Source organism: Petaurus breviceps, unplaced genomic scaffold, assembly GCF_028583685.1.
Source record: "Petaurus breviceps papuanus isolate PSGF00001 unplaced genomic scaffold, PetGlider_PUasm1.0 90775, whole genome shotgun sequence".
Taxonomy (NCBI): Eukaryota; Metazoa; Chordata; class Mammalia; order Diprotodontia; family Petauridae; genus Petaurus; species Petaurus breviceps.
In genome coordinates, this window is record NW_027187342.1 from 6287235 (window position 1) to 6313141 (window position 25907).

Below are 25907 nucleotides of genomic sequence, written 5' to 3' on the forward strand. Positions count from 1 at the left end.
TAGGAAGAAAGGAAGGAAGGAAGGAAGGAAGGAAGGAAGGAAGGAAGGAAGGAAGGAAGGAAGGAAGGAAGGAAGGAAGGAAGGAAGGAAGGAAGGAAGGAAGGAAGGAAAAAGAACCCTGGCATTCAATAAGGTTAAAATGTTTATATCCTTACATGGGAAGATGATACCTGTAACACTTTTTTTTAAGCAATTGGAATTAAGTAACTTGCTCAAGGCTACACGGCCAGTTATTTCTGGGTGTGGTGCTAAGTATCTGAGCCCAGATTCAATCCCCAGGTCATCCTGACACTGGGGCCAGTGCTCTTACTTGCTGAGCCACCTGGCTGCCCCTATACCTGTAACTCTTAACTGTATTTCTATTAGAATAGTTAGATGTATACTTAGAGGTTGTGGGTATAAGCTGACTTTGATGTGATGAGGGATGAAAAAAGGATTGTATGGTGAGAAGAGGAAAGGGGGAGGCAGAATGAGCTAAATTATATCACATAAAGAGGCATGATAGACCTATTACAGTAGAGGGAAAGAAGGGTGTGAGTGAACATTGTTTGAATCTTACTCTTATTGGATTGGTTTAAAGATGGAATAACATACACACTCAATTGGGTAGAAAAATCTATCTTATCCTGCAAGGAAGTAGAAGGGGAAAGAAGAAAGAGAAGGGGAGTCTGATAGAAGGGAGTTCAGAAGTAGGAAGGGAAAGAAAACAGAGGGGGTGCTGGTAGAAGGGAGGGCAGATTGGAGGAAGCAGTAGTCAAGCAAAATACTGTTGAGGAGGGAGAAGGTGAAAAGAGAGAGAAAAGAATAGCAAGGGAGAAAAAATAGTATGGAGGGAAAAACAGTTAATAATCATAATGGTGAATGTGAACAGGATCAATCCTTCCATAAAACAAAAGTGAATAGCAAAATGTATTAAAAACCAGAATCCTACAATATGCTGTTTACAAGAAACATATCTGAAGCACAGAGATACACACAGAGTAAAGGTAAAAGACTGGAGTAGAATATATTAAACTTCAGCTGAAGTAAAAAAACAAAATAAAAACAAAAAACCCTGGGGTAGTAATTGTGATTTCAAATGAAGCAAAAGCAAAAATACATCTAATTAAAATAAAGAAGAAAATAACATTCTGGAAAAGGTACCATATACAATGAAGAAAAATCATTACTAAACATATATGTTCCAAGTAGTATAGCATCTAAATTTTTAGTGAAGTGAGTTACAGGAAGAAATAGACAGTAAAACTATACTAGTGAGGGATCTTAACCTCCTCCTTTAAGAAGTAGATAAGTCTAACTATAAAATAAACATGAAAGAAGTTAAAGAAATATACTTCTTTCTCAGTGGAATATGACACCTACACAAAAACTGGTCATGTATTAGGGTATAAAAACCTCAGATTAAATTACAGAAAGGCAAACATATTAAATGCATCATTTTCAGAGACTGATGTAATAAAAAGCCATGGAAAGGTAGACTAAAAATTATTTTATTTGAAAACTAAATAATTTAATCCTAAAGAATCAGTGGATCAAACAAAAAATTATAGAAACAATCAAAAATTTCACCAAAGAGAATGACTATATGAGACAACATACCAAAATTTATGGGATGCAGTCAAAGCAGTACTTAGGGAAATTTTTATATCTCTAAATGCTTACATGAATAAAATAGAGAAAGAACATATCAGTGAATTGGGCATGCTATTTAAACAGCTAGGAAAAGAACAAATTAAAAATCATCAATCAAATACCAAATTAGAAGTTCTGAAAATCAAAGGAGAGATTTATAAAATTGAAAGTAAAAAAATACTATTGAACTAATAAGGAAAGGTAAGAGATGGTTTTATGGGGAACAGAACAATAAAATAAATAAGCCTTTGATTAATTTGATTTAAAAAAAAAGAAAGAAGAAAATCAAATTACCAGTATCAAAAATGAAAAGGGTGAATTCACCAATAATGAAGAGGAAATTAAAACAATAACTAGTATCTATTTTGTTTAACTCTATGTCATAAATCTGACAATCTAAGTGGAATGGATGAATATTTACAAAAATATAAACTGCATAGATTAACAAAAGAGGAAATAAAATATTTAAATAACCCCATTTTAGAAAAAGAAATTGAACAAGCTATCAATGAACTCCCTAAGAGAAATCTCTAAGGCCAGATAGATTTACAAGTAAATTCTACCAAACATATAAAGAACAATTAATTCCAATACTACAGAACTATTGGGAAAAATAGTCAATCTACCAAATTCCTCTTATGACAGAAATATGGTGCTAATACCTAAACCAGAAAGAGTCAAAACAGAGAAAGAAAATTACATACCAATTAACCTAATGAATATTAATGCAAAAAATAAGTAAAATATTAGTAAAGAGATTACAGCAATTTATCACAAAATTAATATACTATGACCAGCTGGAATTTATATCATATATATAGGTCTGTTTCCATATTAGGAAAACTATTAGCATAATTGACCATAGCAATAAAAAACCCAACAGGAATCAAATGATTATCTCAATAGATGCAGAAAAAGCTTTTGACAAAATACAATATCCATTACTATTAAAAACATTAGAAAGCATAGGAACAAATGGAGCTTTCCTCAAAACGGTAAGTAGTATCTATCTAAAACCATCAGCAAACATATCTGTAATGGGGATAAGCTAGAAGCCTTCCCAATAAGATCAGGGTTGAAACAATATTGTCTGTCATCACCACTATTATTCAGTATTGTACTAGACATTTTAGCTTTAGCAATAAGAGAAGAAAAAGAAATAGAAGGAATTAGATAGGAAATGAGGAAGCAAAGTTGCAGATGATATAATGGTATACTTACAGAATCCTAAAGAATCAATTTAAAAAAAACTTGGAATAATAAACAACCCTGGCAAGTTGCAGGATACAAAATAAACCCACATAAATCATTGGCATTTCTATATATTACTAATAAAGCCCAGAAACAAGAGATAGAAAGAGAAAATCCATTTAAAATAACTGTAGACAATATAAAATATTTGGGAGTATACTTGCCAAGGCAAACCCAGGAATTATACAAACACAAATACAAAATACTTTTCACTCAAATAAAGTCAGATCTAAACAATTGGGATAGCATCAATTGTTCATGGGTGAGATGAACTAATATAATAAAAATTACAATTCTACCTATAGTAATTTACTTATTCAGTGTTGTACCAATTAAACTACCAAAAAGTATTTGATAGAGCTAGAAAGAAAATAATGAAATTCATCTGGAAGAACAAAAGATCAAGCACATCAAGGGAATTAATGAAAAAAATCATGCAAAGGAAGATGGCTTAGCCATACCATACCTAAAACTATAATATAAAGCAACAACCATCAAAACTCTTTGGTACTGGCTAAGGAATAAAGTGGTAGATTAGTGAAATAGATTAGGTACATAAAACACAGAAGTAAATCATTATAATAATCTACTGTTTGATAAATACCAAGCCTCCAGCTTCTGGGATAAGAACTCACTATTTGAAAAAAAAAAAAAACTTCTGGGAAAACTGGAAAAGGATATAACAGGATTTAGGCATGGACCAACATCTCACACCATCTACCAAGATAAGGTCAAAATGGGTCCATGATTTAGACATAAGTGGTGATACCATAAGCAAATTAGGAAAGCAAAGAATAGTTTACATGTCAGTTCTATGGAGAAGGGAAAATTTTGTGAACAAAGAAGAGGTAGAGAATATTATGAAATGCAAAATGGATAATTTTTATTACATTAAATTAAAAAGTTTTTTCACAAACAGTACCAGAGCAAACCAAGATTTTGAGGAAAGTAGAAAGATGAGGAACAATTTTTAAAGCAAGTATTTCTGATAAAGGCCTCATTTCTCAAATATGTAGAGAACTGAATCAAATTTATAAAAATACAAGTCATCCCCCAATTGATAAGGATATGAAAAGATAGTTTTCATACAAAGACATTAAAGCTATTTATTGTGTAGTTTGTCCTTCACTCTTTTTTTTTTTAAGCAATTAGGGTTAAGTAACTTGCTCAAGGTTACATGGTCAGTTATTTCTGGGTGTGGTGCTAAGTGTGGGAGCCCAGATTTGATCCCTAGGTCATCCCAACACTGGAGCCAGTGCTCTTACTCACTGAGCCACCTGGCCACCCCTGTCCTTCACTCTTGAAGAAGAACATGGCAACAGGAATATGATGTCATGACTTGTAAATGAATTGGATTTGACTAAGGGTGGGCTGTACAAAGTCACCAGTCTCACTTTCTCCTCCAGAGTCATCTGGGTCCAGTATATAAGGGAGACTGTAGATGATCCAGGATGCAGTGGGAAACCTTGGCCTTTTTAAGGTAAGGTCTTTTGGAGTTTTCACTTTAAGTGAGGCAATGTCCCTTCAGTGAGCAGGACTGTTTAAAAGTGAGTCAAATAGTCATATGAAAGAATGCTCCAGATCAATATTGACTAGAGAAATGCAAACTAAAACAACTCTGAAGTACCACCCCACACCTATCAGATTGGCTAATATGACAAAAAAAAAGGAAAATGATAAATGTTAGAGCATAAGTGGGAAAACTGGGACACTAATGCATTATTAGTAGAGTTGTGAACTGATTCAACCATTATGGAGAGCAATTTGGAACTATACCAAAGTGCAATCAAACTGTACATACCCTTTGATACAGAAATAAAACTACTAGGTCTGTACCAAAGAGATCATAAAAAAGATAAAAGGACCTACATGTACAAAATTTTGGGAAGCAAATATAGCAGCACTTTTTGTGTGGTAAAGAATTGGAAACTGAGGTGATGCCCATCTATCAGGAAATGGCTGAACAAGTGGTGGTATATGAATGTAATGGAAGACTTTTGTGCTATAAGAAATGATGAGAAGGTAGATTTCAGAAAAAAAAAAAACAAGGAAAGACTGACATGAACTGATGCTGAGTGAAATGAGAAGAACCAGGAGAATATTGTACACAGTAACAGCAACATTGTGCAATGATCAACTATGATTGACTTGGTTCTCCATACAATGATCCAAAACAATTCCAAAAGATTCATGACAGAAAATGCTATCCACATTCAGAGAAAGAACTATAGAGTCAGATTGCAGATTGAAACATACTATTTTCACTTTTTTTGTATTTGGTTTCTGTGGCTTTTCCCTTTTGTTCTGTTTCTTCTTTAACAATACAACTAATGTAGAAATATGTTTACATAATTTCACCTGTGTAATCTATATTAGACTGCTTTTGGGGAGAGGAAGAATATAGGGAAGGAGGGAGAAAAAAATTTGTAACTCAAAATCTTATTTAAAAAAGGATGTTTAAAATTATCTTTACATGTATTTGTGAAAAATAAAATACTATTTACGAAAGATAATGGATAAGAATGAAAATAGTACTTTATGATTGAGTCCTGCCGTCTTTTTTTCTACACAGTCAACTGTCAGAGAGAGTACCCACTGCTCCCATTTACTAGACCAGCTTATCCCACTCCTGTGACAAATGCGACTTAAGCTAAGAGTGCAGACTCATAAATAACCTGGGCTTTGCATTTATTCTACTCCAAAGTGCTGTAAACAACAGGGCCTACTTATCAAAGGTGTAAGCCTGGTAACAGAGGGTCATTGCAAAGGGGGCCAAATGAATTGAGGTAACCAGGATGGATGGCGCTGTTGGTCGTTACTGAACATTTGGGCTGAATTGAGGCCACTCAAAGCAGATCACATATGACTTTAATCCACTTCTCTCCCCAGCTTTCTCCAGGGATAAATCTGTCTCCAGTTTTTATTTACATATTATCATTTTACTGTATGTCACTGTCATAGTTTCAGACTTGAGTAAATCCACATTTAAATAGCGATTTGTCTCCTTTTGATAGTAAATATTCTAGTAAGTGGTGGTTAGGATTAAAGGGAATTTGTTGACAATAGGTAAAGGGGGCTATTTAGGATTAAATGAAATTATACACTCAGCTGGAGAGTCTTCATCAGAAAGCTCGGTCCAGCAGGTGTTGATATTCCCACAAATTCCCCTTTGAAGCTACAATGATTATTCATGGGAAGGGAGGGCGAAAAAGAAGGGGGGCAAAAGGGAAGAAAAAAGCAAATAAAATGTTCTCAGCTATCTATACTCACTCCCTGGGAGGGTACAAATCCTGCTTGAGACAGCCCCTGAGACGCCACCACTTAAAGGTCAGAAAGGAGTTCTTTGGAGGTGACATTCAAACCTTTAATAGCTGGCAGCCCATTTTGACAATAATAATTCCTCCTCACTGCGGGATGAGAGTGGTTTACTGCTCAGTTACCTGTCCACAGCAGGCTCAGGGCAGGGTAACCTAATCAGGCTGATTTGGGGGAATGGGGGTGGAGGGCCCAGTGGATGCCAGTCTGACCAGCCCTGCTGTAATTACACCAAAGGCAGAGGAAAGCCTCAGGTTGCATATTGGGCCCTTGCTGAGATTAGTAATTATAATATCAGTTTTCTCCAAATAGGGCTGACAGAATGGCTTTGGTGGCAGAGGTGACTCAAAGTTTAGCACATCTTAGGGCAAGTTTACTGTCTCCTGCTGCTTTCCATCCCACAAATTTGGCCCCTCTACTAGCCAGCACTGGCTACAAACAGTAGGAATCCTTTTCAATCACTATTAGCAACACTTCATTTCTGTCATATTTGACCCCTGGCAAGCTGTAGCCCGGCCAAGAGCATTCTTTCCAGAAAGGAACCAGACATCACTCAGCTCAAGACAATTTACTGTGGGACATAGGGCTTGTTGGTTTGGTTTGCCCCCTGGAACTACTCAACAGAATTCAGATGAATTGTTCTTTCTCACAGCAGTGGGCTAGAAGGGTCTTTCCTAGGGGATGAGGAGTGGGACCTGGGAAGCACATTTCCTTATCATCCTAACATACCAGATGTCCACAGGACACCTTGCTCATCCAGACCAAGCCTCTGGCAGTGTTTTTTTTTCTTTTTAATAAACTAACCCTAAAGCTTCCAGACATTTCCAAGTCTCTCCATTGAACATGATAGGAGGCAGCTTTCATTACAGAACTCTCACACTAACTCCTTATCTCTAATTACAGCAAAAAGGGGGAAAAGCCCAAACTAATGAGAACCCCTAGTATGTTCACCTACTAAAGGGATTCTCCCCCTGTTCCCATTCTGGTGTTGGGAGAGGCAATTTGATAGAGTGGAATACAAAGAGATTTTACCAGGGTTTGCATCCTGAAGCTGACATTAATGATCATTTGAAAATCTTTTCACTTGTGAGAGCCTATTTCCTCACCTATAAAACCTGATGATATTTGAATTATCTATCTCATAGGGCATTTATGGGAAAAGACCTTTGTAAGCCTTAAAGTGTTACCAAAATGTGAATTATTATTATGTTGTCTCTGATATACAGTTCATGTGTTTTTGACTTACACACACCAAACGTAAAGCTTTGGTTATAAAGAGAGAAATCTATCTCCATCAGTGGAAAGGTACAGAGAGCTCTGGTGCCCAAGGCCCAGTGGAAAAAAAAAGCTACTGAAGCATGATAGCCTCTAACATCATTTACATCTCCCTTTTTAAAGAAGATGGCATGAGAGTCTTCAATTTTGGAAGACCTCACTTCCATTAATATGGAAGCGTGGGGGTGGCCAGGTAGCACAGCGAGTAAGAGCACCAGCTCCAGTGTTGAGAAGACCTGGAGATCGAATCCCAGGCTCAGACACTTAGCATCCACCCAGAAACACCTGGCAGTGTAACCTTGAGCAAGTTACTTAACCCCAATTGCTTTGGGGCGGCCAGGTGGCTCAGCGAGTAAGAGCACCGGCTGCAGTGTCGGGATGACCTGGATCAAATCCTGGGCTCAGACACTCAGCACCACACCCAGAAATAACTGGCCGTGTAACCTTGAGCAAGTTATTTAACCCTGATTGCTTTAAAAAAAAATATGGAAGCGTGGGGTAAAGAGGGAAATGCCACACAGAGCTAAATTCAAATGGGAAATAATGTTCCAAATACTTAACAATCATATAGGCCTATTTTTATATAGTTGTGAGGCACCAAGAATAATGACTTTCTTGATACTTTTTAAAAATTAATAATAACTTACCTTTATATGTAGTGTTTCATGGTTAAAAAGTATTTAGCAGACATATTCTCAGAGATCTGAAATCAAGCCGCACTTCTGAAGCATACTAGCTATGTAACCTTCAGAAGGTCTCAACTCCACAGTGACCTCAAGAAAAGACCCTAGGATGCAGAGCTGCTAATGTTCTGCCATGATAGCTGTTTCCTCATTTAGTGCTATATGTCAATGAAAACATAATTATGCCTCCCTACTCCCTACCTGTCCACTAAAAAACAAAAAACCTGTGGGTAGTGCAATTGTTCTTATCTCCATTTTTCAGAGGAAGAAATTGAGGTTTAGAACGTTTAAATGACTTGTCTAAGGCCAGAGAGCTAATAAATGATGGATTGGGGACATTAATAGAGTAGAAGGATGAAGATTCTATAACCCAGAGGGCCTGGGTTCAAATCCCACCTGTGGTGCTTGCTATCTGTGAGACTATAATGTTGTGAGACTATTTATTTGCTTAACCACCCAAGCCTCAGTTTCCTCATCCAGAAATGAGGAGAAAGTTGGACTAGGTGACATTTAAGCCCTTGTCAAGCCCTAAATCTGTGATACTATAACATGAACCCGAGTTTAAGCTTCAAGTCCAATTCATTAGTCTTTCCACTAAACCAAGATGTCTTCCACCATAATTTTAAAAAGAAATAATAACAACAACAACACAAAATCCAAACAATAACACATTTGCCACCACTTCAATTTGTACAGAGAACAGACTTGGAATAGTTAGACTTAGAATAAATATACCATTGATAAAAATGGAGAAGACAAGCTAAGTAAATCGCTGCATAGGCTTGGGATAGATTCAGATGGCTTTTAGGCCTGTACATTAATGACAACATGGGACCAAGTAATGAATTCTGGGTTTGCCTTCTCACAATGAGACACAGAGACTTGGAGTGAAACAGTAGGTATGGATTTCCAGATAACCACACATATTTGGGGAAGAAAAGGAAATGTTCTCCAGAGGCTTTGATCCACTGTTTGGCATTTTACAGAAGGCAGCCAGACTCTGCTGATTAGACAACAGCAGTGCAAGCAGGGACCAATTAATTTACACCTTTTCATGTGAGAAAGTTGGCAGCATCCTGATATGGACTCTACTACCCTTTGCTAAAAATTGGAAATGGTTAAATATTTTATATCGTTTATTAAAAAAATGAATCATTTTGTGTTTGGCAACCAGCAAGCCCTGCTGAACAGGTATTTGTGACTTACCTTGGTTAGTCCTTATGGCCTTTTGTTTTAGGACCAGCTCCAAAACAAGAACGTCATAAAATCAGAAATATAACCAAAATTGGCATCTCTTATTTGCAATCTACGAAATCAATTATTAGGCTTTGCTTTGTTAGGCACCAAGTATACAACTTGCCTTAGTAAAACATTAATTTCTTGATTTAATGGGCATGATGGGAAATATAGACTTGTTTAGTGTGCAGACCACATCATCACAAGATTAGCTATGCCAGAGAATGACCAAAAGTCATTAGTTTGGTTTGAAAGAACAAGTGATTTCAGAATGACTCAACTTTTATTTCCTTTGTGAAGTCTTCCAAGATTATTCTAGTTTCTAGCAATATCTCCCACCTCTTAGCTTTTATAATATTATTTTCTCTGCCACTCGTTCAGCATTTTTATGCGTTTATATATCATGACAATTGTAAGCTTCTTGAGGGTGGGGACCTGTTTCATTTGAAAAAAAGATTTCTGTTTTTGGTTTTTCTTCACGGATATTTCAATTTTACTTCTTTTTCATTATGTTCTCCATCACATTAAACACAGGACTTAAAAGCAGATGAGATACTCAGTAAATATTTCATAGAATCATAGCTCATTGAGAATATGAAACCATTTTTGTCTTTCTTTTGATTCTCTGTGCTTAACACAATACCTAACACATAGTGGATACATAACAAATGACTTGACTGGAAACAATTATCTATTCCAATCTCTATATTTAGAAAATGAGGAAAATCTAGTCTATATACGTTGTGACCTGCTGAGGTTATACAGATACTAAGGAACAAATCCAGGACTTCCACCATTGTCTCCGAAATTAAAGACTCCTCAAATAAATATAAGGATTTTTTCCACGCACTACTCCTTGTTGCCATTGGTGAAGGAAAAGTTTCCATGTTGCTAATAGAGTTAGGAAGGAAGGAAGGAAGGAAGGAAGGAAGGAAGGAAGGAAGGAAGGAAGGAAGGAAGGAAGGGAGGAAGGGATGGAGGGAGGGAGGGAGGAAGGAAGGGAGTGAAGGAGGAGGAAAAGGAAAGGAGGAAGGGAAGGAAATATACAGATAACTTAGGATGAAATGAAATGGGGGGGGGGGGTAATGTCACTTTTACCCATCTTGGCCAGATAATTAACTTCAGTGCACAATTTGGCTAGTAGAGATATGATTATGAAATGAAGATCACATTTACCAGTGTTCTTCCACATATAGACTAGAATTTACTCTCTTCCTCATACATCATGCAATTCCTTGATTCTTTCACAGAACTGACCACCCCCCAATAATCTCTCAATTTTTGTTCTTTATCCCCCAATTGCCAGTGCTCTTTCTCTGTTTGAATTTCTTAGTTTTACTTTACATATAGTTTATATTTATTTATTAATGTACAAATAATATCCCTCCAGTAGAAAGTAATCTCCTTAAAAGGAGGAATTGATTTTTTTTGTCTTTGTATCCCCATTGCATCAATATAGGGTTTTACACATAATAAATATTTAATAATATTGTCATTTAATAAGTTGCTATTTTATAAATGTGTATTAAATTCATTTATTTGTTTTTTCATTTATATGGTTTTTCAGAGTCCACACTAAATAAGCATGCAGTTTGGTTCTATGAGGACTCTTGCCAAGCAGCAAAGTTTCATGGGAGTAAAATATGTCAAGACAACAAGGGATACCATGGTAATCTACAACCTTAAGAGAAGGCAAGCATTTAGTAGTAATGAGTATAGCCAAGCATGTGCAGTGTACAAATTACAATTCCCCATAATTAGGATGACAGAGAATGGAAGAAATAAACCTAAATTTTCAAATCATGGAGCCAACCCTGCAGCTGTAAGATATAAAGAGGGTGAGGGTATTTTTCATTCAGTCCTTGTTTTGAAAGTAACCATGTGCTTTACATGAAAATCATCTCAACCAACCAGGTCTGCTTTCTGAAGAGGATCAAATAGGATTTAACATTTGCAAAAGTGAGTAGATGTTTATCATGGAATTAAAGAATTTCACAACTAAAAAGGTCCTTCGATTTCTCCTAATCCAAACCATATCTAAATAAGAATTACCTCCATATCTGATGTCATCATTGAACCTTTGTTTGACAAACCCTAGTGAATAACCCATTGCCTCCCCAAGTAGCCCATTTCACTTTTACATAATTAATTATTTGAAAGATTTATCTAACACTAAGTGTATATTGGCTTTATAAAAAAAATTCTTCTATTGCTCTCAGTTCTGTTCTCTGGGACCAAGCAAAACAACTTTAATTCTTCTTCAACATATAATCCATTTAAATAATGGAACACAGGTCCTGTATTCCTCCAGGTCTTCTTTTCTCTAGGCTTAACATTCTTATTCCTTCAAGGCATCTTGATATGACAAGATCTATGTTCTAAAGATAGATAGATAGATAGATAGATAGATAGATAGATAGATAGATAGAAAATGTACTTTTTAATTTAATTTTAATTTTTTTTTTTGCTTTTTGGAGGGGAGAAGATAGGGCAATTGGGGTTAAATTATTTGCCCAAGGTCACATGGCTAATTTTGTGTTAAGTGTCTGTGGCTGGATTTGAACCCAGGTTCTCCTGACTCCAGGGCCAGTGCTCTATTCATTGTGCCACCTTGCTGCCCCTAGATACATAATTTATAAAGCACATATTTGTCCAGGGCCTCAAGAAGCTTATATTCTACTATAATAATGCAACACTTGAAGGAGATCTGAACGGAGTAGGAGGAAATACAGTGGCACTATTGGAGATGCCTAGTATAGTGTTTTGAAGGACTAGAACCAAGATAAAGCCAAGCAAGATTATTGTGGTACTATGTACATAGTATATAAGACTGTGATGAAGCATACAGGAAGAAAACAGAGGCAGTAGGAAGCCAGAAAAGCAATGCTAATTAAAATTAATTAATAAAACAAAGAAGGAAAGAGGCAGTCAGTGGAAGGAGTGATAAGATGGATAAGAGTACTAAATAGCAAAGACTTCTGAGAGCAAATGTCTTAGTAACATCCTGGGAGACTTTTCCCCAAATTCTTTACCACCAGCTCCCAAGGGCTATCTCAAAGACTAAAGAATGACATTTGAAGAGAGGATAATGGAACCCACTAAGGTAACAAACAGGCCCAATAAGAGTTGTCATTTTCTCCAAAGGTGCTCTGTCCTTACTTCTTAAGGAAAATGGTCCTTATCCAGTACTTGGGGTTTGAGAGGATAGAAAATAGACAGCAAAATTTAGGGTAAAGGAAGAACAATATTTTACTTTCCGAATGGAAATAATTGATGCCAAATACATTTTCAATAAGAATATCATATAGGGGCAGCTAAATGGCACAGTGAATAGGTCCTGGAGTCAGGAGGACCTGAGTTCAAATCCAGCCTCAGACACATAACACAAAACTAGTCATGTGACCTTTGGCAAGTCACTTAACCCCAATTGCCCTACCTTCCCACCTCAAAAACAAACAAAAAAAAAGAATATTATAGAAATAGTTATTAGAATGGTTGATTAATAGAGAAAAAAACTGAGGAGGAAAATAAACATGCATTCCAAGAAAGAATCAATTTTAATGGACATGTGCTTCATTACAAAAGACATTTTATAAAAATCCCCTAACATATGTAAAGGTATTATAACAAATTTAGCAATATTAATGATATTAAGAATAATTTGGAAGATCAACCATAATTAAGGGAAAATATCAAAGAAATACAAAAAATGGAACTCATAAGGAATAATCAGCTAGTTTTATTAAAGACTAGATGAGTAGAAGAGGTAAAAACTCAGACAATATCCTAAAATCTAGAAAGGTTTCTTTTGGGAACAGGCCTGAGTTTTGGTTTCACCTTTCCCTTTCAAAGTTTTTTAGAAGCCTTCCCAGTTCTTTGTCTCTTTCCTGACTTAGACTATAAGCCCACCTCCCAGCCAATGGGAGGAAGGAATAGTGAGGGAATGTGACCCAACTGCATTAGGGTTTAAAAACCTGGTTTTGTCCCATGTTGGGTGCTTCCTTCCCTGATTTGTCTTGGTGGAGGATGCCTCTTTCCCAGGAAACAGAATAAAGCTTCTTGTCCATCTCATGTCTACTTCTGATTCTTAATTTTAGGGTAAGTGTTTTTCTGACCCACACACTGGAGACTTTAGAAGAAGGGAAAAAAGATAGATTCTTTCCATTAAAGTAGATTATCTGAAAAAAGAAAACATAATCAAATGCAGAAACATAGAAACAGAAGGAAAAAGAATGGAGTAAAATTAAAGAACAAGATTGGAGGAACATATGAAAGTTCTATTAAAAAAAAGAAAAAGAAAAATTCTGAAGGTAGAGTATGAAAAGATAATAGAAGAATTATAGATCTTCCATAAAACATATAGAAAAAACCCAAATGCCATGCTTTAAGAAATCATAGAGGTAACTGAGCAGAAATGCTGAAAGCAATTGCCAAAATTCAGATTGAGATAATTCATGAAACACTAATAGAATCCTCACTTTCCAAGGAGAAACCATGAGAATAGTATCAGATTACTCTGTGGTTTCAAAAAACAAAGGCTAAAATTAGAATGCTTTTCCCCAAAGTAAAAATGATTAACTATCACAAAAATAAGCTATTTTGCAAATCTCACCCTAAATATTAAAAAAATAACTGGACATTCATTAAAAAGAAAGAATTTGGACCATTCTTTCCAAATATCCCAAAGGTAAGAAGGTATTTAACATGTAAACTGACCAAATAGCAGATAATTAGACACATTCAAGGAAATGTTTCTTTTCATGAGCCTAGGATGATACAAAGATATAAATACTATCTGGGGGGAGAATTTCAATTTATTGTTTGATTTTCTTTATTTAAAAGAAAAGCCTACATGCCATATTATTTGAGTATAAACAGAGCATCAATGACTAAGCATCTAAGGCCTACAATATATAGTGGGAAGAGTTAGGAGGAACCTAGATATAGGAAGTGAATGAATATTTCATGAAATATATGATACTTCCATGAATATATTAACATTTTATATATGGCAGGATAAAATGGAGTTACTTCTCAGATGGAGATAGAAAATAATAGAACAATGGTCTCATTTATTCATTGGTCAAGAATTGAGAGGGGGATGAGAGGTTTGCAGTTTCTTTCCCTACCATTTGAACAGTGGGAGAATAAGAATATAATACTGGAAACAAGGGCACAGAATGGAGAGGGAAAGATACTTGGTTTTGGCAGCAGAAAGGGAAAACTAAGAGCAGCATGAAATGATCCCACAAAGGTAGGAAGGTAGGAGATGTGCTTAGTTAGCATTGTTCACAATGGGGTAAAAATTGGTTTTTCCATTCTCCAAAAATTATAAAACACAGATTTCTCCACTATTACTAAACATAGGCTTATATACCTTAACAAGAATGATACGAAAGAGAATAAAATAAAACTTACAAAATCAGCAAAGACTAGACAATAAAATTGTTATTTGTGGTTAACTGGATATATTATGTATTTAGAAAACCCCAGAGAATTAGTAAAGAAATCAGTAGTATATGCAAAGCACTTGGCAAATCTTGAAATACTACAAAATGTTAGTTATCATCATTATTCTCCTCCTTCTGCTCTTCATCATCTTCATCATCATTAATTGAAAGGCAATGACTACAGTAACATTGCAAGAAACAAAATAAATCTACAATAAACAGCAGATTTTCATATGATATTGAAAAAGGAAAAATGACAATAAAAGAAATTCCAGCACAAAAATTAAAATGTGCATAAAATATTAGGGAGTTAACCATTAACATATACTCAAGATCAAGATAAATACAACCACAAAAGACTCCTTTTTCAGAAGTAAGGGTAGACAATAAGAGAGATTTACTATTCATGATTAGACTATGAATTACATGGAAATGACAAGGTAACCTAAATTAACTTACACATTTATTGCTATGCCAATAAATTACCAAGAGCATGGTTTAAAAAAAAAAACAGGCAAATAATTTTAACACCATTTTGATAAACTTTTTTTAATCTAGAAAATTCAAAAGGACAAATGTTAAAGAAGTGTGTATAGTACTATCAGACCTTAAATTACATTATAACACAGTACTATTACTACCATGTTGAACAACATTAAAAAGCAAAATTGTTTCTGGTTTAAATAACAGAAAAGTAGACAAATTGAACAGATTAGATAAGACAGAAATAGAAACTATAGGGGGGAAATGTCCAAATATGCAAGGAATTGACACAAATATAACAAGTCATTTTTCTTTAGAGAAATGATGTCCTATGACCTATGTCATAGTTTAGGATTTATGATATCAAAGTATATGAAAAACATTTTGGGGAGCTGTTTGTGAGGCAATTGAGGTTAAGTGACTTGCCAAGGGTTACATAGCTAATAAGTGTCAAGTATCCAGATTTGAACTCAGGCCCTCGTTACTCCAGGGTTGGTTCTTTATTCACTGTACCACCTAGCTGTCTTGAAAAAAAATTTTAAAAGAAATTCCAAAATTTAAAAAGATTTTTTAAAAATTAAAACTATAAATTACTGCATGAGAACATGCTCCAAATCATTAATAGGAAGAGCAATAAAGAGTAATGTAAATCAAAGTGATTCTAAGTTTTCATTTCACACTTCAAAAGTTATTAGCAATGACACAAGAGAAAAAGAATAGTCAATAGCTAAAGAGATATGGGGGTAAATGGATATATTGGTACCCTGTTTATGCACCTGTAAAGCAATGTAACTGTTCTTAATATCAATGTGAAATAAGGAAAGTAAATAAAATTTTTTTTTTTGCCTTTTGGAGGGCAATTGGGGTTAAGTAACTTGCCCAAGGTTACACGGCTAGTTTTTTTGTGTGGGTGTTAAGTCTCTGAGGTCAGAACCGAATTCCGGTCCTCCCGACTCTGGGGCCAGCACTTTACTCACTGCACCACATAGCCGCCCCAGGAAAGTGAATAAATTGTCCAAATTCTGTCACTCAAAAATCTCATTATTTTTTATTATTTATATAATATTATTTTATTTCTATTTTATGATTATTATTAATTAATCTCAAAGAAGTTATAAAGAAAAAAGGTCTTATAGATAGCAAAACATTTCATAGAAATACCTTTGTGTTAACGAAGAAGTGAAAAAAGAGTGAGTATATGTTGATTGAAGGATGACTTAAAATCTAAAGACATGTAAATATTCTACAATAGGAAATTATGAATATAAGAAATTCAGAGAAACTTGCAAAGATTTGTATGAACTGATGAATAATAAACAGAGCCAAAAGAATAATTCACACAATAACTATAGTACCATACATGAATATATCACTCTAAGGAAGCAAACAATGAGAAATGGAAAAATGAATGAATATTTCAGAGAAGGAAATATGGAAAATAATTCCTTTCTCATGGCAGAGAGGTGGGGGACTACTGGAAGATAATACTGTATACATTTTTAGATATGGTCTTTTTATCAAATATTTCTTTTTTTTTTTCAAACATGATCAGTTCCTTGACTGATTTTGCTTAATTTTATTGATTTATGGTTTGTTATTTATATTTTGCTGATTTATCATAATGGAAAGCTTCTGGGGAGGGGAAAAATGAATTAGAGAATAGTGACATATGGGCAAAAAAACTGAAAAACAAAATATTAATAAAATTAATTTTGTTAATGTTTTCGGAATATTCATTCTAACTCTCCTATCACTGTGGAGGGCACCACCATCCTCCCATTCATCTGTGCTCCAATTTTGGAGTCATCTTCAGTTTCTCACTCTCTTACACACCCTTGCTCATATCTAATCTGTGGCCAAGTTTTGTGATTTTTCCCTTTATGACATCTCATAAATGCTTCCTTCTTCTATCTGATATTTCCACCAGCCTTCATCACTTCACATCTAAATTATTGCAGTAGTCTTTTGGTTGTTCTCCCTGCCTCAAGTAACTCCCCACTTAAATGTATCCTCCTCTCTATTGCCAAATATCACCTCTCCTCCTCCCACCATTCCTGTCCCTTTTGATAAATTGCCCTGCCTCTTTAACCTCCAGGATCAAATATAAAACCATTAGATGTTCACAGCCCTTCATAACCTAATGCCCTCCTACCTTTCGAGTCTTTTTACACCTTCTTCCATCCACATACACTGTGTTCCAGGGACTCTGGCCTTTCTGCTCTTTCTCATGACAGACTCTCTGCTTCCTAACTCTGCACTTTTGTCGACTGTCCCCTAGTCCTAGAATTCTATTTCTCCTCATCTCTACCCCCTTCCTTCCCTGGATTTCCTGACTTTCTTCAAGTTACAGCTAAAATTCCATCCTCATCTTGTTACTATCTTTTATCCCTGTAATGTAATATCAAGGCAAGGCAACTTCCCAAGGTTCAGAATACCAGCATAGGTGCTCTCCATTTTATTCAGTGACAAACCAAGAACAGAGAAGATCAAAACATGACATCATTCAAAATACAGCATTTACTAAGTGTGATTAAATAATCTCCAAGTACTACCCCACCCCAGGACCTTCCAATAATTCAATCAATTACAAAGTCCCTGTTCTAAATACTACTCCACCCCTAGGCTATATCTTCATTTAGTCCACCACAAAGCCCCTCTTCTCAAACGGAGATTAGTTTCCAAACATAAGTAAACTACATTCATTTGTTCAACCACAGAACACAAAAAGGTCAAAAGTTCCCCATCCCTGCATCACAATTGAATCTACCCCAGAGTTACATCAATTTTAAGCACAGCACTTAATACCCAAATGGAGGTCTTTGCTTCATCTTGACACGAGGCAAGTTCTCAGCAATCTTAGTTCCTGGGGAGACAAGGCTTAGGAAGGCCACAAGATACATTGCCAGTCCCTTCATTAATTCATCCTCTGTCTATAGAACAGTCCTAGAACCCCTGAAAACGTTAGCAAAACCCTCTCCCAGGATTTCTGTGAACATACAACCAGAAAATCCTTCTTCAGGGCTTCTGAACCAATAGAAAGGTTCCCAGACCCCTGCAACAACAGCACTGTCCTTCACCAGTGGACAGTATTCATTCTGTCTGCAGGACAGTCTCCAGACCCCTGCAACAACAGCACTGTCCTTCACCAGTGGACAGTATTCACTCTGTCTGCAGGACAGTCTCAGGGCTTCTTAGCCAACAGCCAGGTTCCAGGACTTCTTCAACAAAAGGACTGTCTTTCACCAGTGGACAAATCTGGCAAAACAACATCAAAACAGACAGACAAAGTACCAGCAAAACAGCCATGTCTCCTCAGTCCTTGGCAGCTCAGGGGGCAGGTCTCAAAAGTCCAGGGTGATTCAAAGTGGCCCCAGAAATCCTTCTCAGTCTCTCTCTCCTCCACGAGGTGCTGCTTCCAAAAAAAGTTCTTCTGCCTCTCTCTTGTGTCTCTCCAAATCTAAATCCAAAATCCCAGTTCAGGACTTTCTTTTCATATCAACAAGTCCATCCCACAGGTGGGATTAACAAACTCTGGGTTTTAACACAATCAATTTGAAAACCAAGCCAATACAGGGGAATCTTTATGTTCCATTACTATCACAATCCCTTATATCCAATCTGTTTCAAAGGCCTATCTATCAATTTCACCATTGCCATAACTCTCAGACATGCCCCCTTCTGGCCTCTTATATTTCTACTACCCTGGTGTAGGCCCTCATCTTTCATACGTGATCTACTACAGTAGCCTTCTCATAGGTTCCCTACAATCCATTCTCTCTTTTTTTTTAATGCTTTATTAACTTCTGATTTACATCATTCGTTTCCGCCAGATTTTGAGTTACAAATTTTCTCCCCGTTTTTCCCCTACCCATCCCCCCAAAACAGCAGTCCCACATGATATCCCCACCTCCAATCTGCTCTCTCCCATATTTTCTCCCATACCCATTTCAACTTTTCCAGTGGATCTCTATGCCTCAGTGCCTGTATATCTTTTTTTTCTTAATAACATGTAAGATGGTATTAATAATAGTATATACACACACACACACACACACACACACATATATATATATATATATATATATATATATATTTGAATATTTGATTTTAAAACTTTCAATTCCAGATTCATTCCCTTCCCCCCCCTCCACCCACCCCCACTGGGGAGACAAGCAGTTCAGTATAGGTTGTACATGTGCGGCTAATGCAAAACAATAACATAGTAGATGTATTGTAAAAGACTGAGTATATTTCCCTCCCTCCTATCCCACCTCCCACTTGTTCTATTCTCTACTTTGATCCTGTCCCTTTTCACAAGTGGGTGCTTCCAAATTCCCTCTCCCCCAGCCTGCCCTCCCTTCCATCATCCCCCCTCACATCCCCTTCCCCCCCTATTCTCCTGGAGGGTGAGGTCCCCTATTTAGTGTGCATTTCCCTCCCTCCTCAAGCCAGATTCAATAGGAATAAGGTTGACCCATTCCCTTTTGCCTTCCTATTCTTCCCCTCCATTGTAACCATTTTCCCTTGCCTCTTCTGTATGAGATAGTTTGCCCCACTCTGTCTCTCCCCATCTCCTCTCATTATATTCCTCTCACCTCTTAATTTCACCTTTTAAGTATCATCCCTTCCTGTTAAATTGGTCCCGTGCCCTCTATCTATGTATACCTGTAAACATATATACACACATTCACATTTATATTCATATGCCCGCATACCCTCATATAAAGACATATATATTTCTAATCCCTTCAACTACTGAGAAAAGTTTCATAAGTTACAATTATTGTTTTTCCATGTAGGAATTTTAATAGTTCAACTTTGGCCAGGTGGCTCAGCGAGCAAGAGCACCGGCCCCAGTGCCGGGACGACCCAGATCAAATCCGGGCCCAGACACTCAGCACCACACCCAGAAACAACAACTGGCCATGCAACCCTGAGCAAGCCACTCAACCCCAATTGCTTTAAAAAAATTGTTCAACTTTGATAAGTTCCTTATGATTTCTTTTCCCTGTTTACCTTCTCATGCTTCTCTTACTTCTTGTATCTGAATGTCAAATTTTCTATTCAACTCTGGTTTTTTCAGCAAGAATGCTTGAAAGTCCTGTATTCCACTGAATGACCATATTTTCCCCTGAAACATGATACTCAGTTTTGCTGGGTAGGTAACTCTTGGTTTTAATCCCAGCTCCCTTGACCTCCGGAATATCACATTCCAGGCCCTTCGATCCCTCAGTGTAGAAGCTGCCAGATCCTGGGTTATCCTGATTGTGTTTACACAATATTCAAATTGTTTCTTCCTGGCTGCTTGTAATATTCTCTCCTTAATCTGGGAATTCCGGAACCTGGCTATAATATTCCTAGGAGTTTTCTTTTTGGGATCTTTTTCAAGAGGTGGTTGGTGGATTCTTTCAGCCTCTATTTTGCCCTCTCGTTCTAAAACATCAGGACAATTTTCTTTGAGAACTTCCTGGAGGATGCTTTCCAGGCTCTTACTTTGGTCATGGCCCTCAGGCAGTCCAATAATTTTTAAATTATCTCTCCTGGATCTATTTTCCAGGTCAGTGGTTTTTCCCATGAGATATTTCACATTGCCTTCTATTCTTTCATTTGTTTGGATCTGTTTAACAGCATCTTGATTTCTCATAAAGTCATTAGCTTCCATTTGCTCCAATCTAATTCTGAAGCAATGATTCTCCTCATTGAGCTTTTGAGATTCTTTTTACATCTGGCAAATTCGACTTTTTAAGGCATTCTTCTCCTCATTGCCTTTTTGAGCCTCCTTTGCCATTTGAGTCAGTCTGTTTTTTAAGGTATTATTTTCTTCAGTCAGGCTGTTGACTCTCATTTCATAATTTTCTTGCATTGTTCTCATTTCTCTTCCCAATTTTTCCTCCACTTCTCTTATCTGCTTCTTAAGGTCCTCTATGGCCTGTAACCAGCTTGTATTTTCCTTTGAAGCTTTTGGTGCAGGAGTTCTGACTTCATTGATTTCCTCCTGTTCCATGCCTTGCTCCTTCTTATCCCCAAAATAGGAGTGTAATGTTGGAATCTTCTGTCAGCTTTGTTTCCTTTGCCTGCTCATTTTGCCACTCAATGATTTGACTTTTGGGCTTTTTGCCGCAGTAGGACTCTGCCACCAGACAGGGGAGCTTTCGTCCCAAACGCTGGGGTTTTCTCAGCTGCCGGAGGTATTAGATGGGTGCCCTCTCTGAGGTCTCCACACACTCTGGCAAGCTGGACACACACCCCAGGACCTCCACCCTAGACTGCAATCTAGATCCAACAAGGTTAAAGCAAGAGCGATTACCCCTCAGACTGGTGCTTGGTCCCCCTACACTCTGCAGACCAGGAGCTGAAGCCGCCACGTGGCGCTGGCAGGCTGTGCTGGCGTCTCAGCGGTTTCTCGCCCTGGGGGTAAAAGCCAGGCACTCCCGCTTACTGGGTCCCAAAGTCCAGACTGCACTGGCCTCTCACCTTGTCCTTCGCATCTATGTGTTGATAAATCTGGAAAGGGCCACAGCTGCTGCTGATCTGGAGTCCCTCTGGCAGGCAGCTGGTCAGGCCCACCCTGGGGCTAAAGCCTCAGGGTGGTGCTGGGCTTGGCTCCCAGAGCATTGCACTGGCCGATTCCTGCCGGCCTGCCGGGCTGTCCTCAGTGGGAGGTTAGCTTCTCTGTGTCATTTTGTGGGTTCTGCAGGTCCAAAGTTTGTTTAGAGTCCCCTTTTTACATGGATTGGGGAGGGTGGAAGCCGGAGACGTGGGAGGGTCGTGCTTCTACTCCGCCATCTTGGCTCCTCCCCCCTATCAAATATTTCTGTTAATTAGAAGATTAGTTTAGAAAAAAATATGTTTTTCTTTGCCACAAAGGAGGATTAATTTTGGAGGATGAAGATGAAAAATGACTATGGTCTTAAGATAAAATAAATCAATAAAATATTTTTGCAAAAGGACATAACTCTGGCCAGCAATTGTGAATATCCATATCATTCACTTTTTAATTCTATCTTACATGACCACAGCAGGCTATAGACCAGAGTATAACATTCCTTTGAAAAAGTAACCAAGCATCTAAGCAGAGTAGGTTTACTGTATGAAAAAAAAAAGATTTTGAAAAGCCACATGAAACATGAAATGAATAGTTTCTTTTTTAAATTTTCTATAGTCAATAAATTTAAATTTATAAAATACAGCCCTTGATCAGTGTGAGTCACCAGACTTTAAAAGAAAATAGAATAATAATTACTTGAAATTCTCTCTCTCTCTCTCTCCCTCTCTCTTTCACTCTCTCTTCCTCTCTCCCTCTCCCTCTCTCCCTTTTTCTCTCCATTAACCCCCCCCCCCAACCTGTTTCTGTTGACCTACAATCTGAATCTTTATCAGCTAACATTTATATTTTCAACAAGAAAAGTTTGTCCTTTGGTTTGGCTTCAACTTTTGATCAAAGTACTCTACAGAACCCAAAACATCCCCCTCCCTTAACTGCTGGACGATCCTGTTTCCATCCTCTGGCTAGCAGCTAGCATATGTCTAGAAAAATATTCCTTATCTTCTTTACAACAATTTTACTTGCTATATTGTATATTACTGTATATCATTTTCTCATTAATATTAGAAGATATTAGAAATAAGTTTATTTAAAAACTCAATTGGTTTCTCAGAACATTTCGTCTCAATTGTTACAACTTGGTATATGATCTCTTTATTATCTGCATTACGATGGAAAATGATTTACACCCTCTTAAGAACAGTTATCCCAAATCTCCTTCAACTGCTATTGCCAATTTGGAGTTGGGCATTTGGCATTTAAAAAAATTCAGCACTTAAAACTCTTGCTAGAAGAGTGATAACAATCCTTAAATACAGACAGGAGGCGTTGGGAAAGAATAATAAGAAAAATACTTGAATATTCCAGCAACACTTCATAGATTTGAAAATCTATTCCCAGCCCAAACAACTCTATGCTCCAATTATGATCATATTATTGCCAAAGCTATTTATGGTGTGGTCAAAAGTCCAGAGTCATGTGATAAAGCACATTCAAAATAAGCAAATGCATGAGGGTCAGAGTAGCAAGCTAAGCAAAACATCTGGATTTCAGTTTCTGAACTTTAAATGGCCAAACTGATAATTACTGTAGATTGAACCAAGATCGGGGGGTGTGACATTTTTCTCAACTTTTTTTGTCAGCCTGCAATCTTCACCTTGTGTTACAAATCTATAGCAATTTGGGGAATTTTTCTCCATTTCTAGGCTCAAAAATATCACAGGAATACATAGAAAAATAGATTTTTGCTTCCTTTGGTCAAGGCCTTCTCTGAAAATAGTACCCTGGAAAAGAGAACAGAGAAAATTCAATATCTGGACTTTGTTTGACCTTCCATTGGCCTAAGTCCTTTCTTTGTGATTATTAGGGAAGATCATTTTTAGAATCACTATCAAGCAGAAGATAATGAGGAGGATGCAGGCTCTGAACAGATTGGCCTGTTTCCCCAAACCCAGAAAAGAACTCTGAGAAAATGACACCAGGAAAGATCAGGTATCAAGTCTACAACATGTAACTTCAGCTGTAACCACAATTTTCATGGCCATGGAAGACAGTAGTTAGAGTTAGAAAGAACCTTAAAAATCATTAAATACAACTACTGACTTTTACATGTGAGGAAAATATGACCCACTGTAATGGGAATGTAAATTTTAAAGATCTTCCCTGCCCCTAGGCTAAAGTGCACCTGGAGCCTGGGGTGGGAGGCTTGTTTTTCAGCAGATACTTTTTGATTGGCCAGTGGGTCCAAAAGGTTGTTAGATTCTCTGAGCCAGGGGAAAGCTATATAAGCCCTGATGTGTAGCTTTGTTTTGGGGCTCATTTTGAGAAGTGTTCTGTGATTTGATATGGATTCTGGGAAGCCGTTGTCCTGAGCCCTCCGGCTTTGAAAAAACCCAGATGTTGAAACCCAGATGTTGACTGGGTATGGATGTAATGGCTGGACAGTTTGGAAAGCTGTCTACTTGATCTGTTTCTGTCTTGATAATTCTGCCTGTATATTTTGAAGTTCGGGGTGCTGACCTTTTTCCCCTGAACAAGGTAAACAATATATGTCTGACTGATTAAAGTAAGCTTGTTAACCCATTTTGAGTTGCTTTCCTTTATCAAAGCAGATCCAAGAACCTGTGGTGGCAGCAAACCCTGAGGACGCTTGGGGTGCTTGCCACTACACCCACAGAGGTTGTTTCCTAGTTTCATAGGTTCAATTTTGTACCAGTAAGAGTCAGAAGATAGGGGCGGCTAGGTGGTGCAGTGAGTAGAGCACTGGCCCTGGAATTAGGAGGAGCTGAGTTCAAATCTGACCTCAGACACTTGACATGCATTCTAGCCATGTAACTTTGGGTAAGACACTTAACCCCAATTGTCCTCCAAAAAACAAAAACAAACCAACAAAAAAAGAGTTAGAAGATACCTTAGATCAACCACCTCATTTTACAGGTAAAGAATCTGAGGCCAAGAAAGAAGAAGTAACCTTCCCAATGTCACACAAAGATCAGAGCAAGGATTCTAGCAAAAGAGACTCAGAGAAGCACTGAGATAGATAGGAATTCAACCAAGAAAACTTAGTATCATGAAAACCCAAACAAAATATAATACTCTGGAGAAAAGATTAACCAATAGGGCAATGCAAAAGAGAAGTTAAAATGTTAAGGCCAGAGAGGGGAAAAGCATTGGGATTGGCAATTAAGAGAGAAATTTCAGTTTAACAACAAGGTCAGATGGAAAATTACAAACGATTATGGAATGAGTCAGGAGAGGAAATCAAGGCAATAACCATAGCTAGCTTAAAGGTTGTTTGTTTGTTTTCTGAGAAAGGGTGACAAATGGTATAATAGACTGACAATATGATATGGTCTAATAAAAGTTTTTTTTTTATTTTGTTTTATTTTAAGAAAGATGGAGATGGCATATTTGAAGGCAATAGGGAAGAGACTGCAGATTAGAGGGGATGATTGAATTTATAATTTACTGGTAAAACTGGTCTTGATAAGGAGAAGGGCCATCTCATAATCAAATAAATGAGGACAATTATGGAAGAAGAATGAAAAGAAGGATAGAGTTCACAGATTTTTGAGATTAAGAAAAAGAGATAATAAGCAGCTCACCTACTTTGTAATTTAGAGAGTTGCCTGGGGCACTTAAAGGTTAAGTAAATTGTCCAGGACTCCATAGCCACTGTATATTTGGGGTGTGAACCCAGTTTTTCTTGAATCCAAGGCCAGTTTCACTATATCATATTGTCTTTCAAGGTCAGCATGTACTCTTCCAAACAGCATATCATACCGTGTTTGCTAGAGGTCCATTAATTTCATACATTAATAATACTTGGGGGGCAGCTAGGTGGTGCAGTGAATAGAGCACCGGCCCTGGAGTCAGGAGGACCTGGATTTGGATCTGGTCTCAGACAGTTAACACATACACACACACACACACACACACACACACACACACACACACACACACACACACACACTACACATGTCACCTTGGGCACGTCACTTAACCCCAATTCCCCTCAAAGAAAAAAAAACATAACAA